Here is a 17,598-nt window from a genome sequence, read left to right as displayed (position 1 = left end):
TTTAAATAATTCTATCAACTTTATCCAGTAAAAAATATGTGTATCTTATGACCTAACCAGTTCATGACTGAGATTCTAAGAACCTGGAAAAGATCTAGATTTTCTTCATTGTATTTAGCATTTCAGTGGTCCAAAATGCCATTACTCTTACATTTATGCAACTTATTTCCAGTCTCTGTTTTTTGTTTACTGGTACAACTGTCCTAAAACATCAGGACTCTGAAGAATGCATTTAATTGAAGATTCTATTAAAGGAGGCAAATTAATTAGCAACTATCGACTGACATTCATCAGATATCCAAGAGAAAAAAAAATGGCACACAAAATTAAAAATCCTTCCTGACAAGTAAACTGTAGGTATAACTAGAGTCATACAAAGATGGAACTTTTTTCCTCTTTCTGCTTACTGTGTATTTTTGTGTCAGTTACTTATATCATAAATGCAAGAAATGTTTTGACTTCCAAAAGATTTATACAAGCAATAAAGCTATGGAAAAACAAGCTGGATATTTTCATGCATCACCTGCAAAGCTGTATGTTTAAGTGCATAATTTGTGGTTTGGTGATGATGGTAAGTATGGAGAACACAGCTGGAATTGCACATCACAGGCTGAATTCTCAATTCTAGCAGAAGTTTAAAAAACTCAGCCTGTGATTTAGAAACTGTGCAAATGCAAAGTATATGTAATTAAGAAAGAATAAATATCAAAATCCACAAGTTCATATTCCTCGGGTTCTTATCACATTCAACACTAGTACTTCAGCAGAAACTGCATTTGATGCTATAGTGGTGCTTCACTCAATAATTCACTTATTTAGTTATTTCTCAAGTACTTGTGAGTGTCTAACATGCATTAGGCCTATTCTACCACTTGAAGAGACAATAATAGGGAAGAGGAACACCTTAGTTTCTCATGGCGCACACAGAATTATGAGTAAAAAAGTGTAGAATGCTTGAGAGGTCATGACAGGATAATCTAATCATGGACATGAGGATATTGTCCCCAGATGGATGTCATTTAGGCAAAAATCCAAATAAGGAGTAAAAGTTAACTAAGGGAAGGTACTGGTTGGAGATGGTGTGGCAGACACGGGGACAGCATGTGCAGTTCTCAAAGTGGCAAATGAAAGATGAGGAGTATAGTTGGGACAGATATATGTAGAGGGAATGGCAAGAAATGACAAAGAAGATATAGGTGACTAGGAACCCCTTCAAGATTTTAAGCATGGAAGTAACAGGGTGAGACTTAGGGTTTAAAAGATTTTCTGCTTGCAGTGTGAAAAATGAATTGGAGAGTGTTAAGCAAGAGTCATTGCATGGAGGCTTATTAAAGGCCTTTTAAAGTCTAGTTTTGAGCAGAAAGTAGCTTGAAATTGGATGAGAGTATATAAACCATAATTTCTTTATCCATTCATCAGTGGATGGACATTTAGTCTCTTTCCATAATTTGGCTATTGATGGATAAAGAAATTGTGGTTCATATACACAATGGAAGACTATGTGGCAATGGGAAAGAATGAAATATGGCCTTTTGTAGCAACGTGGATGGAACTGGAGAGTGTCATGCTAAGTGAAATAAGTCATACAGAGAAAGACAGATACCGTATGTTTTCACTCTTATGTGAATCCTGAGAAACTTAACAGAAGACCATGGGGGGAGGGGAAGGAAAAAAAAAAAAGGTTAGAGACGGAGGGAGCCAAAACATAAGAGACTGAGAACAAACTGAGGGTTGATGGCGGGGGTGGGGTGGGGGGGGTGGGGTGATGGGTATTGAGGAGGTCACCTGTTGGGATGAGCACTGGGTGTTGTATGGAAACCGGTTTGACAATAAATTTCATATTTAAAAAAAGAAGAAATTGGATGAGAGTGGAGTATACACAGAGGAGAAGTCAAATTCTGATGGTAGAATTAGCAGGGTATGGAGATGAATATGATCGAGGGGCTTGAGAAGGACAAATTCAAGCAAGAGGATTTACCAAGAATATCAGATTTTTTTTAACTTGGGAAAATAGCTAATAATGTTCATTACTAAAATCAAGAATACTGCAGGAGGGAAGGTTTTGGGGGAGATCATCAGTTTTGGACTCATTGCCTCACAGGTGCCTTCTGAGATACCTCAATACAGACAATGAAGGAGCAGTTGGATACAAATGTCACATATGAAATGATGACAATACATTTCAAAGTCATTTGGCATCTAGGTGGTTACTGAAGCATGCATGTGGGATAATATTTCTAAGGAGATAATATAGAAGAAAGAAAAAGAAAAACTAAGACTGTACCTTGAAGAGCTGAAGCATAGCCAGAGACTGATGAGCTGTAAAAAGGCTGGGAAAAGTGTAATCTGTTAAAAGTAGAAAAACTAGAATGTCGTTATGCCATTAATGCCATTGGAAAGAATGGTTTCTGAGAAGGAAAAAGATGTCAAATACTGTCAAATGATGCCAAAATGTTGAGTAATTTGATCAATAAATGTATCTCTTAAATTTAATGGCAAAAAAGTCCGGACCAATTTTGTAGTGTTAAGAATGGAAACCAAGTCTTAACGGTTATGAAAGTGAGAAAAAAAAAAAAAAGTAAACTACGAATACAGACTACTCTTCTGAAATTTTGAGAATAAGAATGAGGGATATACCTAAGATGAAAGTAAGACTGATTGATATATTTGTTGTTTTAAGTTTGAAAGGATAGTTTATTTAAGGGAGATGAATAAATTACTGACTTGAAAAACAATTTATTTTCCCAGAATACACATGTTACTCTTTTGGCTTGAAACTCATTATTTTTGAGAAAATGGATAATATAGTCACACAATCTTTCCCTTATAGAGAATTAATTCATTGTGAGAGAAATTTATAATTCACTGGAGTTAATTGATGCTAATTTTGTAAAACTTCTGGCTAAATGTATATGTAACAAATTATTTGGAAATTGATTTAAATTGCTAAAATGTGACTGGATTACTTAATCAAATGATAATTTGTATAATCTTAACAGAAAAAACACTTCTCACTTATATTTAGTAAATATATCATTCCAGTTCAACCAAAGAAGCAAAACAGAACAGATTTTATATACACATCTCTATATATTAATATACATGTATTATATCTATATTAAGGAACTCATTAAAAGTAATTTTCTTACTCGTATTTTCCTGGCCAAGCAAGTCTGAAATCCATAGAACACACAGTAGAAAGGGAAGGTCACAAACAGTCTGGAACCCAAATGGCACAAGCTCCAAGTTTTTGTCCATGCTTGAGAGTCTTTCTTCAGGGAAGACCTGAGATTACTTTTAAGATTTTCCAACTGAGTCATACCCATCCAGGATAATTTTTCTGTTGGTGTATTTTATCAATTGACTAGGGACTTGAATTAGAGCTGCAAAATCCCTTCAAAGGAGTACTTATATTAGTGTTTGATTTAATAGCTGACTGCAAGAATGATATCATCAACATGGTGACATAGATCATTTCTAACTTCCTTCCCATTCAAGAGGAAAACAATGAACAACTATTGATAGACAAGATACCCTTGAGAACATTGCAGAATGCTCTTACAGGAGTGAAACTGAAGCACCAATGAGGCTAAAAAACACTGTATTAGAAGAGCAAGAGAAACAGATACATGTTGACTACATTTTTGCTCCCCTAGGCCAGGGAGGTCTCCCCTGAGCCTCCCAGCATTCTGGGTAAACTTTGTAGTTTTACCTGAGTCTGGTTTCACCCCACAGGGGCCACAGGAGAATCTTTGGGGCTCAACCACTGGGAATCTAATTGTGGCAGAGAAGGAACGAGGGGCTTCAACAACCAGCACTGGGTCTTGGTGAACCTAGTTCCTACCTACAAAGCCAAGTAGTTATACCAATCATGGATTTGCTCATCTCCAGCAACCAATCAGGAGTTTCTGACTAGGGAACTCAGTTGTATACAGTCTGCCTGAATTGGGTCCCCAAATGAAGAGTGCTGTCAGGCGAGGAACCTGGTCTGCTCATGCCCAAGCAAGATCCTGAGTCATAGCCTCACCCACTGTGGAAGAGCTAGTAAGAACACCTGTAAGCCACCTAACCCAGTATTTCCCAAAGTGAGAGGCAGGAAGGCAGAGCTCATCACCCCCAGAGTGAAACCACTGGACCTGTTTGTCAAGAGAACTGAGGGCATGGGTTGGCTTCAGTCAAGAAGACAAAAATCATTACTGATCTAGGAGCTGTCAGTATGCCTAAGCATGGAAACTAATTCCCCACTTTAGCCCCACAACTGCTAAATACAGCTTTCAACCCACCTGACTAGGGACCTTTAGTAGAGCTCACAGTAAGCTACACAGTCCATCCCAGAGCCATGGTTACAGTGGCACCTGAATAGAGAATGGGGAAAAAATACTTCACACCATATATTTAATAAGGACTTAATTTTTGAAATATATGAATAACTCATAAAACTAGCTAGAAGAATGATCTAAAAAAGGGCAAAAGACATGAATAGACACTTTCCCAAAGAATATATACAAAAGGCCAACATGTACATGAAAAGATGCTCAGCCTCACTAGTCATCAGGGAAATACCAAAACCACAATTAGGTATCACTTCATGCCTGTTAGGATAGCCAGTATCAAAAAGACAGAAGACAGTAAATGCTAGTGATCATGTGAAGCAAAGGGAAAAAGTGCGTACCCTTAGTGGGATTGTAAACTAGGACAGCCACAATGGAAAACTCTAGGGAGGATCCTCAGAAAATTAAAAATGAAGTACCACATGATCCAACAATTCTACTTCTGGAAATATATCCAAGGGAAATGAAAACACTAACTCAAAAATACATCTGCCCCCTCATGTACATAGTAGCATTATTTATAATAACTAAGATATGAAAGCAACCTAAATGTCCATTGACAGATAAATAAGTTTTGGTGCATGTACATAAATGAGTATTATTTAGCTTTAAAAAACAAACAAGCAAACAAGGAAATCCTACCTTTGGCTATCATGTGGATTGACCTCAAAGGTATAATGCTAAGTGAAGTAAGTAATACAGAGAAAGATAAATACTGTATGACTTCACTTATACATGGAATACAAAAAAATAAAACTAAAAATTCAAACTCCTAAAGAAAGAGATGAGATTTATGATTAGCAGAGGCAAGGAGTGGGCAAGGGGAATTTGATGAATGTGGTCAAAAAATATAAATGTCCAGGTATAAGATAATCAAGTATAACATAAAAATATAATATACAGCATGATTAATATAGCTCACATTGCTGTAAGGTATACATTAAAGTTGTTAAGAGAGTAAATCCTCAGAATTCTCATTACAGGACAAAATGTTTCTTTTTTCCTTTTCTACTTTTCTCTGTTTGTAAGATGATGGGTGCTAATTAAACTTATTGTGATAATCATTTCACAATATATGTAAGTCAAATCTTTGTTGCTGTACATATTAAACTTATGTACTGATGTATGTGCATTAAATCTCAATAAAACATGGGAAAAATAACTTGGAAAAGGTGTATGTATACTAGAAAAAAAAGAGTAACTACCACCTTACTTCCATACTCCAGCTGTCATGAGGCAATACTCCTTGTAACCTATTCCAAATAGAAATCAGTAGAATTAGTGAGATGTTTTACATAAAAAGTCACTCCAAATTTTATGAAAATTGCAGATTTGACTAGTGGAGAAACCTTAAAAAAGGCATCAAAATTGAGATCTGTTTGAAAGTTAGACCACTTGAACAATATAGCAACTATGGTGAACCAAACTAAGTAGAGATGTTAGTAAAGTTAGTTTGAGGCTATACAAATTAGAAATAAACTTGTCTAGCTCTTGTATTTTGAAATAAATCAGACAAATGGAAGATAGCTTTGTATTGCACAATAAGGATGTTGGACTTCATCTGTGGTTTATTGTTTCCTGAAACAAGTTACCTCATAACTCAGTGAGTTTAAACATCAATAAATATAATCTAAGAAGAACTGGGATCACGTGTGTAGGAATGGATTAACTGAATGCTCTGCTTAGGGTTTTTTAATGAGATTGCAGTCAAGACATCCAACTGGGCTGCAGTCATCTGGAGGCTCGACTGGGGTTGGTGGACCTGTTCATACTGGCTGTTGGAAAGAGTCATGATTCCTTTGCCATGTTGACCTATTCGTAAAATTGTTGTAATGTAACATGATGGCTCTCTTCCCTCAGAGCTGGTGACCCAAGGGAGAGCAAGGCAGAAGCCATAATATCTAATGTGACCTAGCCTACTAAATGATACACTGTCGTTTCTGCAGTATTCTATTGGTCACATAGGAAAGCTGTGATTGAAAACTACCCACAGTATGAATACCAAGAGGTAAGCATCACTGGGAGCCAAAAAGCTGACTACCACACATGGCATGCTATCTTCAACTTCCAAGGCTGTATCATTCCACAGAGCAGCTGTGAGCAAAACACGGAGTAAATCTTACAACCAATCTGAAATACCTATTTCAAAATTCTTTAAAGGTTTTTATGGTCTCCTAGGACTGCCAAAACAAATTACCACAGACAACAAAAAATTATTTTCTCACAGTTCTAGAGGTTAGAAGGCCAAGACCAAGGTGGTGGCAAGGTTTGACTTGCAAATGGCCACATTCTTTCTGTGTCGTCACATGCACACCCCTCAATCTGTGTGTTATCTGTATCTTAATCTCCTCCTTGTATAAAGATTCCAGTTATACTGGATTAAGGCCCACCCATATGACATCATTTTATCTTAACTACCTTTCAAAGCTCTATAGCCAAATGTCACATTCTGAGGTATAGGAGATTGGGCTTTCAATATATGAATGTCAGGTGCACAAATTAATCCTTAACATTGTGCATCTGATTTAACCTTTAAAAGAGCATATAGCCAAAATCTACTTAGTTAAATTCTACATTTATTTGAGTGATAAGAAATGTCAAACATTTTCAAATCATTTATCTTTACACTTAATAAAAAATAAAGTTTGCAGTTTTGGTTTAACAGAGAACCAGTATTCCTTCCTTCAAAATGTGTAATCCACACACACCTAAGGAAGAAAGCTTCTTGGACGGCTCCTCTTGCTAAGTCATCACTTTTTCAGCAAGGCGTACTGTCTTTTACCTTCTGTCACAACCAGTTTTTTACCTTGATCTATAGTTTCCTAGTACTTATCTTAGCACTAATATATAATATAGTTTATTGTGTTCATCACTTTTTGTTACCCACTGAAACCTAAGCTCCATGAGGGTAAAGAGTTTTGTCTGGCTCATAGTATGTTTTAATAACAGGGGTTATCTTTATCCCGCCAAACAAGTTCTACTTCCCTTCTTTCCAACTTTTTAGTTGTGTCATCATTTTATGGATTACAGCCCTTCCCAGCCTTACACAAGGAGAATTAAGGATAAACTTTCAGGAATATGAGGAAAGAATTCTCTACTCTGCAGATTAAGATGCCCATTTGTTTTCCTGTCATTAAGTTACTAGACAACGAAATTCCAAGTCTTTTAAAGAGAATTCATACTGAATTCATATAATATCACAAATAATATCAGTTCCTTTACTGAATTTTCATATGAGCAATGTTTTTCTCACTTAAGAAATACATAGTCTGTAAGGAAGATATAAAACAAAGACTGTCATATAAACATAAATGTGATATGTTCCACAAGACATTTGCAAAGTAATGGAGGAAACATACTTGGTTGTGAAATTAAAGGAAGTCTTGCTGAAGAAGTTGACAAATGAAATTGAAGGGGAAATGCTATTATGACAAGCTAGGTTCAACAAAGAAAAGATTATATATTAGACTATGTAATTTTTAATCTATAAGACAAAAACACCATAAAGTTTAAAAACAACCAACAAACTATGGGGAAAATATTTGTGAAATATAACAGAGAAAATCTAATATCACTTACACATGAAGAGCTCTTATGAAATGAGGGGCAAATGACTTGATAAGAAAATGGGGGAAATCCATGGATAGACAATGCACAAAAAAAAGAGACAGGGCACCTGGGTGGCTCAGTCAGTTAAGCATCTGACTCTTGATTTTGGCACAGGTCACCATCTTACAGTTCGTGGGATTGAGCTCTGTGTCTGAATCTATTCTGACAGTGCAGAGCCTGCTTAGGATTCTCTCTCTCCCTCTCCTCTGCCCCTCCTCATCTCATGCTCTCTCTCAATAAATAAACATTAAAAAAGATACAAAAATATATATGAAATGTATTTTTAAATATTTGAAAAATATTCAAATTCACTCAATTACAAAAACACAAATTAAGGGAATATATTCTAATATATCAATCTGGTCAAAGTTTCAAAAAATATGACACTTTATGTTGATTAGGCTATGAGAAAACAGACCTATTGTATATCGCTAGTAAAAAAAGGAAATTGGTACAACCCTGTGGACTGGGAATTTGGTGTTATCTGACAAAATTACATATTCATTTACCTTTTGACCCAGCATTCCACTTATCAGAAAAAATCCTGTACAAATACCTCCAAAATTACATATACTCAAGGTTATTTATCATAGCATTGTTTATAATCGCAAAAATATATTGGAAACAACTTACACACCCACATATAGGAAGAGTGTTTGAATTAACTGTGTATAACCACAGAATGGAGTATTGTTTGGCTATATAAATAGAGGAGGAATGTAGCTATAAACTGAAATGAAGTAATTTCCAGACATGTTTATCATGAAAAAAGCACAGCCTACATAAATATTTATAGTGTGCTACCTCTCCTATAAGAAAGGTGGGATAAAAGTACACATGTATCTGTTCATGTGCAAAAGATTTGTACAGAAGAAATACAGGAAGCATAAACCAGAAACTAAAGAGATTGGTAACGTGCAGATGGTAGGTGGGAAAGGGGTGGAAAGAAGGAGAAAACAGGAACAGGGAAGAAGGAGGAGTGATACTGCTCTGAGCATCTCTTTGTTTATATCTGACTCTTAGAACCATAGTGACAGTTTACATACCCTTCACACACCATAAAAGTAAACTAGACTTACAGAGAAGATAAAAAATGGAATACAAACACTAACAAATACACTTATTTTACAAATGATCACCATAACCACACTCAAATAGGGTAGGAAAAAAGAATCTAATTGGGAAAAGAGTACCTCAACTGAATATTCTAAGGCTAAAGACTAAAACTGTACATACATGCTCTCATCTATTAGAATAAGTGTTTCCCACAGAGATGTAGGTTAGCAATTCTGAAGCTACTATAATTGAACAAGTAAATGTATTATAACTAATGAAAGCCAAGGTTCTGATTGTGAAAAAATGTTATAAATCAGTTAAGGGGAAGGTTTAAACACTGTGGTGTTGGAATGGAATCTGAGGTAGCAGTATAAACTCGTGTCTTTTAATATAGTATAGATAAATAGAAATTTTGTTGTGTATGTTTAGATTGGTATAAATACAAGTGTTTTCTAGTCATGTCTGCCTAGAGGGCCTAGAAAAAATGACCCCAGAGTCTGTGAGCACACCTACAGCCCAGATTTTGATTTCTTTTTTTTTTTTTTTAATGTTTATTTATTTTTGAAAGAGAGAGAGAGAGAGCATGAACAGGGAAGGAGTAGGGAGATAGGGAGACAGAATCAGAAGCAGGTTCCAGGCTCTGAGCTGTCAGCACAGAGCCTGATGTGGGGCTTGGATTCACAAGCCTCAAGATCATGACCTGAGCTGAAGTTGGACACTTACCCAACTGAGCCACCAAGATGCCCTGAGATTTTGACTTGTAAACAAGATTTTTTTAAGAAAAGACAACAGAACTCCTTGGAGTAGTTGCTGATTTCAGACCTGGGGCAGGAAAAACACAAAAGAGCACAAAACATCTTCATTGTGCCAAAAAGCAAGGAAATGCTTAAAGAAAAAGGTATGTCAAAAGAAGATGAACTGATCTGAAAAATATCCTGATTACCAAAATGGGAAGCATTTGAGCAACAAGAAAAATCATACTATTGAATTTTAACCTACGGAGTGAAATGCATATCCAAGAGTACTCAATGATATTAATGAAAATAAATTCAATTAATATATATAATTAAAGTGACAGCCATTCCTTAAAGGAAAAGCCAAATTAATAATAAATGTAGAAAGAATAGGAAAACAGATTATCACCATTAAATAAACACCGCAATAATAATTGTTGCAACCAAGACATACAATGGATGCTAAAATTGTGAAGGAGAAGTTTGAGAAGGAACTTAAGACTTGCAAAATCCCCAAATACTTCCTCCAATATATGTTTTAATTTTAGAGGGACAGGTATTACTTTATGATAGAGAAGTCAGATATGAACACAGCTGATACCACTCTCAGCCTCCCTAGACTGACAAAGCTTGCATTAAGTACATTCTTATTCTTATACCCGCGGACCCATAGCAAAGATCATGTACCCAGTTTTTGCAGGGAATAAAAATGTTAGCAACCCTCACATCAAGTGTAAAACCCAACCTGCAGATGAATTAAGGCTTTTTTCCATGCCTATTTTCCTTCCGACAATTTTTAACAGCACCATTTACTTAACTTTTGTGCTAATCATTCCACAAAATGCAACAGCGTATAGAAATACATGTTATTCTGTGTAAGGAAATAGTTTTTCTTTCCCTATTAGAAAAATGTCTACGTATAAATCTTTCTATAATTGTAAAATTCTAATCTAATCGTTTACATAAGCTTTTAGAAAAGAACTCTCCATGACAGTCTAAATGGATTTTATTAAAATGTATTTTTATGTAACAAGAAATTGACAATTGAGAATTTTAATTAAAATGAACTCGTGTTTAGTGACTTGGTTTATAGGAAATAAAGATAACATTTTGAAAAATAAATGAACCATTTAAATATTTTGGGTCAAAATTTAATGGAAACATTTCCCTTCTAGGGGTGGTAAACGTCCTCTTCATTAGATGTATTCTAAGCAGAGAATGGTTGCTTCTAGAAGGATCTCTGACTAAAACTTGAGACTTTCATACTGCATGCATGAAAGAGACTGCAGTTAAAATCGGTCTATTTAGTACACTACTATTGTGTCATTTTAAAAATTAGCAAACACGTTTCTGAAAAACTAACAGAAAAACTCCTACCAGAATCAAAAGCAGATTTGCAGGTAAAGAATGTCCCATGTGCCAATTCCTTTCATTCACAGCTGTACCTTGCTAAACACACATACACATACATGCCTACTAAATTCAGACACATGTACACAAACTCCTATAAAAAAAAGTACTATACTAGGAACAAAGGGACACAGTTTAAAATACACAATGGAGTACTACGTGGCAATGAGAAAGAATGAAATATGGCCCTTTGTAGCAACATGGATGGAACTGCAGAGTGTGATGCTAAGTGAAATAAGCCATACAGAGAAAGACAGATAGCATATGTTTTCACTCTTATGTGGATCCTGAGAAACTTAACAGAAACCCATGGGGGAGGGGAAGGAAAAAAAAAAAAAAAGAGGTTAAGTTGGAGAGAGCCAAAGCATAAGAGACTCTTAAAAACTGAGAACAAACTGAGGGTTGATGGGGGGAGGGAGGGAGGGGAGGGTGGGTGATGGATATTGTGGAGGGCACCTTTTGGGATGAGCACTGGGTGTTGTATGGAAACCAATTTGACAATAAACTTCATATATTGAAAAAAAAATAAAAAATAAAAATAAAATGTATATAAAACCAGGGACACCTGGGTGGCTCAGTTGGTTACATGTCTGACTTCGACCTGAGTTCAAGCCCTGAATTGGACTCTGTGTTGACCGCTCAGAACCTGGGGAGCCTGCTTCAGATTATGTGTCTTCCTCTGTCTTTGCCCCTCCCCCACTCATGCTCTGTCTCTCTCTCTGTCTCTCAAAAATAAATAAATATTTATTTTTTTTAAATGTATATGAAAACAAAAAGCCCTCCAAATATTTCCTTTTATTCTTGACTTGGATTCTAATTGAGCACCTTTATTCCCATCTGTACTAACTAAAAAATGAGACAAAAAAGTCAAGAAAGAGTCAAAATCTTACCTTTGTTACTAATAAAATTTAGGCTAGAACATATAGCATATATATATACAGCCAAATCACCTCCTTGTACTGAATTTTAGAATTAGATACATTTACTTCACTGGTCAAGGTCCCTCAGAGGGTTTGCATAGTTAGAATGTAAAGAAACCAGCAAGACAGAGGACAATGCTCACAAGCAAGAAACAATAAATTGGTTATTGCCCCTAGAACTATACGAAGAAATGGAACAGGTTACTGCCAAAATACAGGGAAGGGTTGCCTATTAAGAGAGCTACATCAAAGATGACCTTTGCTGAAGGGAAGCAGGCAGTCCATTGCAACTAAACAAAGAGAGACTTAGAGAAATAAATATCTTGACCTCATTCTCCTTCTTTCTGACCAACTGCCAAGTATCTCCTTAGGCTGAGCACAGCTAAAAGCTGGAGATCAAAAGTGCCTATAGCTGTAGTACATAAGCTTTCCTGGAGCAGAAACCAGGATGGAGAAGGGTAAAGAATGGATGTGAGGGAACAAACAGAAGATATCTGACACTGATATTCACAGACATTCCTGAGTCAGAGTAGCCAAGAATATGGTTTCTCTTCAGCCATCCTGTTTTCCAAAGAAAAGATGAGAGCCTGGTCTATGCAAGCCCCTTTTCTTTTCAAACACCAACAGTTATGTTATTCCTCCCTTCCAACCAGGAGAAAATGAGTGAAGGAATGGAAGCTAAAATTTTACGTTAATGGTATTCCTTTTACATGGAAGAAACAATAATGAGAGAGGAGGCAGAATTCCCCAAAATTCATTCCTCAAATTTTTGTTTTAATAATCCATTCGGTTAACCATTGAGCTCAACCAGAGATACATCTTCCCCATATCAGGGTAGGTTATCTGCATGTAATAGGATAGTTCAGCACTGCCCCCTATACACACACATACACAAGTTTTTGATGTCACATTTTTCAGACCAATCTGGATATGTTCCAGGAACCACTGTTAGACAATGTAGACTTTGCCCTTGGAAGGCACAAGACATTAATGAAATGTCTTCTTAGACATTTTAACAATATTAACTCTTGCAATCCATGAGCACAGAATATCTTCCCATTTATTTGTATTTTCTTCAATTCCTTTCATCAATATCTTGTACTTTTCAATGTACAGATCTTCTGCTTCCTTGGTTAAATTTATTCCTAGGTATTTTATTGTTTTTGATGCAACTCCAAGCCATTCTTAACTCGAGTTAAAGATGTATTCACTATCTACTTCTCTTTCCATTATATCTAGCCATGTTGTCCTATATTGTCCACAAGAGATGTGACATTAAGATTAAATTTCAACATTAATGTATTCAAATTAAAAAATACCAAAAGAGATTTACATTAAAATCTCCAGGGAGAAATTCAATTCCAAAATTTAAATCCTCTTTTAAGTTAAAGCTTAAGTGTGTTAGATTTAAAAATTATGATCCAAAAACAAATTTTCTCTTGTAATTCTATAAAGTTCAAAATTATTCATTTACAACTTCTTATGCCCAGTCACATTTAAGAAGAGTTCTTAATATTCTTTGAGCAACCATATCCTGGCCTAACTCTCAACAGCATGGGTGTAGTTAATTCAAGGTCTCAACTACTACACTGTTTTTATGCCAGACTTTCATGACCCTGTGACATCAAGTACATACACACAGGATGATCACAACCCTAACCACCATTCACTACAAAAAACGAAAACAAAAACAAAAAACCTTCCATTGCCAAGAGCAGTTATCTCAGGCCAAAATTCATCCTAACTATTGCCCGTTCTAAGTGTTTTCAGACTGTAGCTGAGACTCAATGGATTTATCAATGAATGAGATTAGCAGAGAAAATCTTGGTTTCACCTTCACCAGGATACCAAAAAATATGTGTCACTTTTCCAGAATCCATGATATGTAATCTTAAAGCCTACGTGGAAAAATTTATTAACACGAAGTTAATTTTGACACTATGCATTTAACATACTTGGAGAAAAAACTCATGCAGACTATCTTTCAAGTATGGAATATTAGATATTGCTGACTTGTCACAAAGTGCAGACCTTTACAAAAGTAGTGACTCCATACTGCATCTAATTTTGGGTGCTATTCTTCAAAGACAATACACTTAAAACTTAATTTCCATCTTATCTTTGGGTCCTGTGAATTGAATATAGGCTTTATTCTAGTGACATAGACATAAGGCTTTTGAGTAATTCTATGCTGCAGTGGCTATTTCCATTGTCTCTTGTCTTGTAACTGTTTAGTCCTGACCAATCTGCTTCCCAGGGACATCTCTCACTTGAATTTTATCAGCTAGACTTGAACCAGCTTGATATTACATGATTCAGGGGAAGGCCCTGTCTTTTGAGTCTGTAGAACAAGTTACCTGTATTCCACATTCGTTCTTCCACCTTTCATTTCAAGGCCCCAAGTGCAAAACTGAGTTTAGAATAGCCATCTTTTGCCAGCAAATTAAGGCATCTATCTCTCCACATGAGACACCTGGAGCTAAGAAATAATGAAATGTCAAAGTAGAAAGTAATACTCTCTCTTATGTGTAAAACACCTGTATACACAAAGACTGTGAAGAGCTGATAGTTGTGCTTCAGCCAACCCTGCTGGAGAATAGGTCAAGGTAGTCTAATTTACATCTTCTGCTTCTACTGAGTCCCATGCAACCACAAGGTTGTTTCTGATGCCTCCTGGTGTTCATAACCAACTAAGGCTCAACATACCTTTGCTTTGTTCAGGCTCCCAGGATCCCACACATTTCCCAAGGCTTAGAAAGACTTTCATCTTCTCTGAGACATGAATAGCAAAGTATATTCCCTGAGGCCATGAGCCTAACTCACTCACTTAGGTCTTGCATTATTATGACTCTCCCTGCTGCCTGTAACTAACAGTTTTTGTATTCAGGCAAGTGGCTGTTTTTCCCCCATGAACAAAGAGTCTGTTTCCCTCCTCCTTAACCTTGGCTGGTCTTTGACTATTTGTTTGTTTGTTTGTTTTTTGTTTTTTTGTTTTGTTTTGTTTTGAGAGAGTCCATAGGCCTCAGTGATCTACCCTTATATATTTTTCTTCTATATAGATATAGATATAGATATAGATATAGATATAGATATATAATATATATATATATATACTTTTTTTTTTTAACATGGTATAGGCTTAGATCAGAAAACTTTTTGGCCAGGAACATTTGTAAAATACTTTATTTGGCCAATAAATATATTTTACTAAGTGTATTACTGGTATTTAGGGCACCAGTTAGCCTATGTGATCTCATATACTGATCAATCTAGGCTGTCACTTTTTTAACAGGAAGAAATAAAAACTTCACAATGAGTAATAATAAGCAGCATGAATTTAAAACATATTGCGAATTCATAAAGATTTCACTGAAAAACAAGAGAAGCTTATTAAAAACTCCCAATTCATAATTATAGTGATAATTATAAGATTAGGTAGAATGTTAAACAAAAAATTACCGCCTCAAAAATAATCAAAGAAATACTAATGGAATAATCACTGCCAACTATTTTAATAGCTCAGGAGGACAGTTAAGCAGAGGCACTACAATATAATGATAAAATCTCAGTTCACCAGAAATATTTGATAGTTCTAAGCTGGTATGTACATGGGAACTTCAAAGACATCTCAAAATAAGTGAAATGCAATGAGCAAACTGGAAACTATCTGTGCAATGTTTATAACTAATTAAGAATATAATCCATATCATACACAAAGGATTCCCATGAATAAATAATAAAAGACAATCTAATAGAGAATGGGGCAAACATATTGACATATTTTCATTAAAGAGAAAATACAAATGACAAATAAACATGAAAAGATGCTCTATCATCCTAACAATCACATCCACGTTTTTGACATGAATAAATTTTGAAAATATAATAGTAGTTAAGTATTACCAAGAATGTCAAGCAATGAGAATATTTAAAACTATTGCCAAAACTGTTTATTAGTTTAACTATTTTTTAAAAATATTACTTTCTAAACATGAACATGCACACATCTCACTATCTGGCAACTCTTGTATAAGGTGTATTATATACGCATCAGTGACATAAAATAAGTGTAGAATCATTGCTTGTGATTTAAAAAAATGACTGCCCACAGTACAACTGTCCATTGAAAGTAGAATGGATAATTGAGTTATGGAATATTTATGTATTTGAACAAGCAACTGTCAAAAGTATAACTGGAAAAGAAAAGTGAGGCTGGTAAAGAATACATGAGGAATGTCTCAATGTATGTAATGTACAAATAGTCAATATTAAACCACATGTCTAATAGTGCCAAAAACAATAGCTGTGCTTAATATAAAATTCAGGATACTTGTTTTCTCTGAGACAGAAGGTCACAAATGTGACTGGGATCCCCCTCCACAACTTGTGCTCTCTCTTTTGCTCAAAATAAGTAAATAAATAAACTTAAAAAGAAAGAAAGAAAGAAAATCATTATAATAAAATTGCTGAACAATCTAAGAAAAAAAACTTGTCAAAGGAACAATAGTAAGATTGTTACATGACATTTAAAAAGAAACTATGGAAGATAAAAAACAATGGAACAGTATATTTAAGGTATAAGAACAAAATTAACATCTATAAATTTACATGAAGCAAAAATCCTAAAAAATAAAGATGTAATAAAGTTTTTTTTCAGACAAGAAATTACTGAGGAAATTAACTGTCAGTAGGCCATCTCTAAAAGGGATTTTAGAGGAATTAGGAAAATGGAAAATGAATGCAGAGACACATGAAATACAAGAAAGCAGTGAATAAAGTAGAAGGTAAATATATGAGTAAATATAGACCAATATTGACTCTAAAGCAAACATGATTTCTTAGAGTATAAAATAGAGTTGAGACTAAAGTGAATGATAAAACCAGAAGAGTAAAAGATGATAAAAGGTACTAAAATTCCAGGTGCATCATGGATATGGTAAAAATAATAATTTGTAATACACTTAAATTCAACAAATGCCTATTAACCATAAAAAATGATGACATATTTTAAAGACAAACATTGAAAAGGGGTAAATGTAATAATTAAGACTTGTGATTTCTTTATAGGACACAGAGAGCTGGAAGAAATATTGCTCCAACTTTTACAACAACAAAAAAAGCCAAATAATCTGCTTTATCAAACATTTATTGAGCTCATAAAACAGCTAAAACACAGGATTACTAAGCTGTAAACTAAAGAAAGACAGGTGCCTTCAAATAGAGATGTGACAAGAGTATTTGTTTACCAGTACCGTCTAAGGCTGAAGCTGGATTAGCACATAGACCTCCTTGGAACCACAAACACAATGGTAATATGTATCTAATCATATGACCAACTCCAGGGACATCACTGGATGCTCACAAGAAAGACTGAGGGAAAGATGTTGGAACAGAGAAAGCAATATGTGTAATGTTTTGCATTTATATTTCTCTACATTTATAAATATTCTGGAGGGAAAGACAAAAAAATTTTACAAACGCATAAAAAAAATTTTCCTGCAAAGAAAAGTGCTCCTTTGATTATTTCAGTTTTCCTCC

The sequence above is a fragment of the Panthera tigris genome, chromosome A1, assembly GCF_018350195.1.
Source record: "Panthera tigris isolate Pti1 chromosome A1, P.tigris_Pti1_mat1.1, whole genome shotgun sequence".
Classification (NCBI taxonomy): Eukaryota; Metazoa; Chordata; class Mammalia; order Carnivora; family Felidae; genus Panthera; species Panthera tigris.
Note: the sequence above shows the minus strand (reverse complement) of the source record.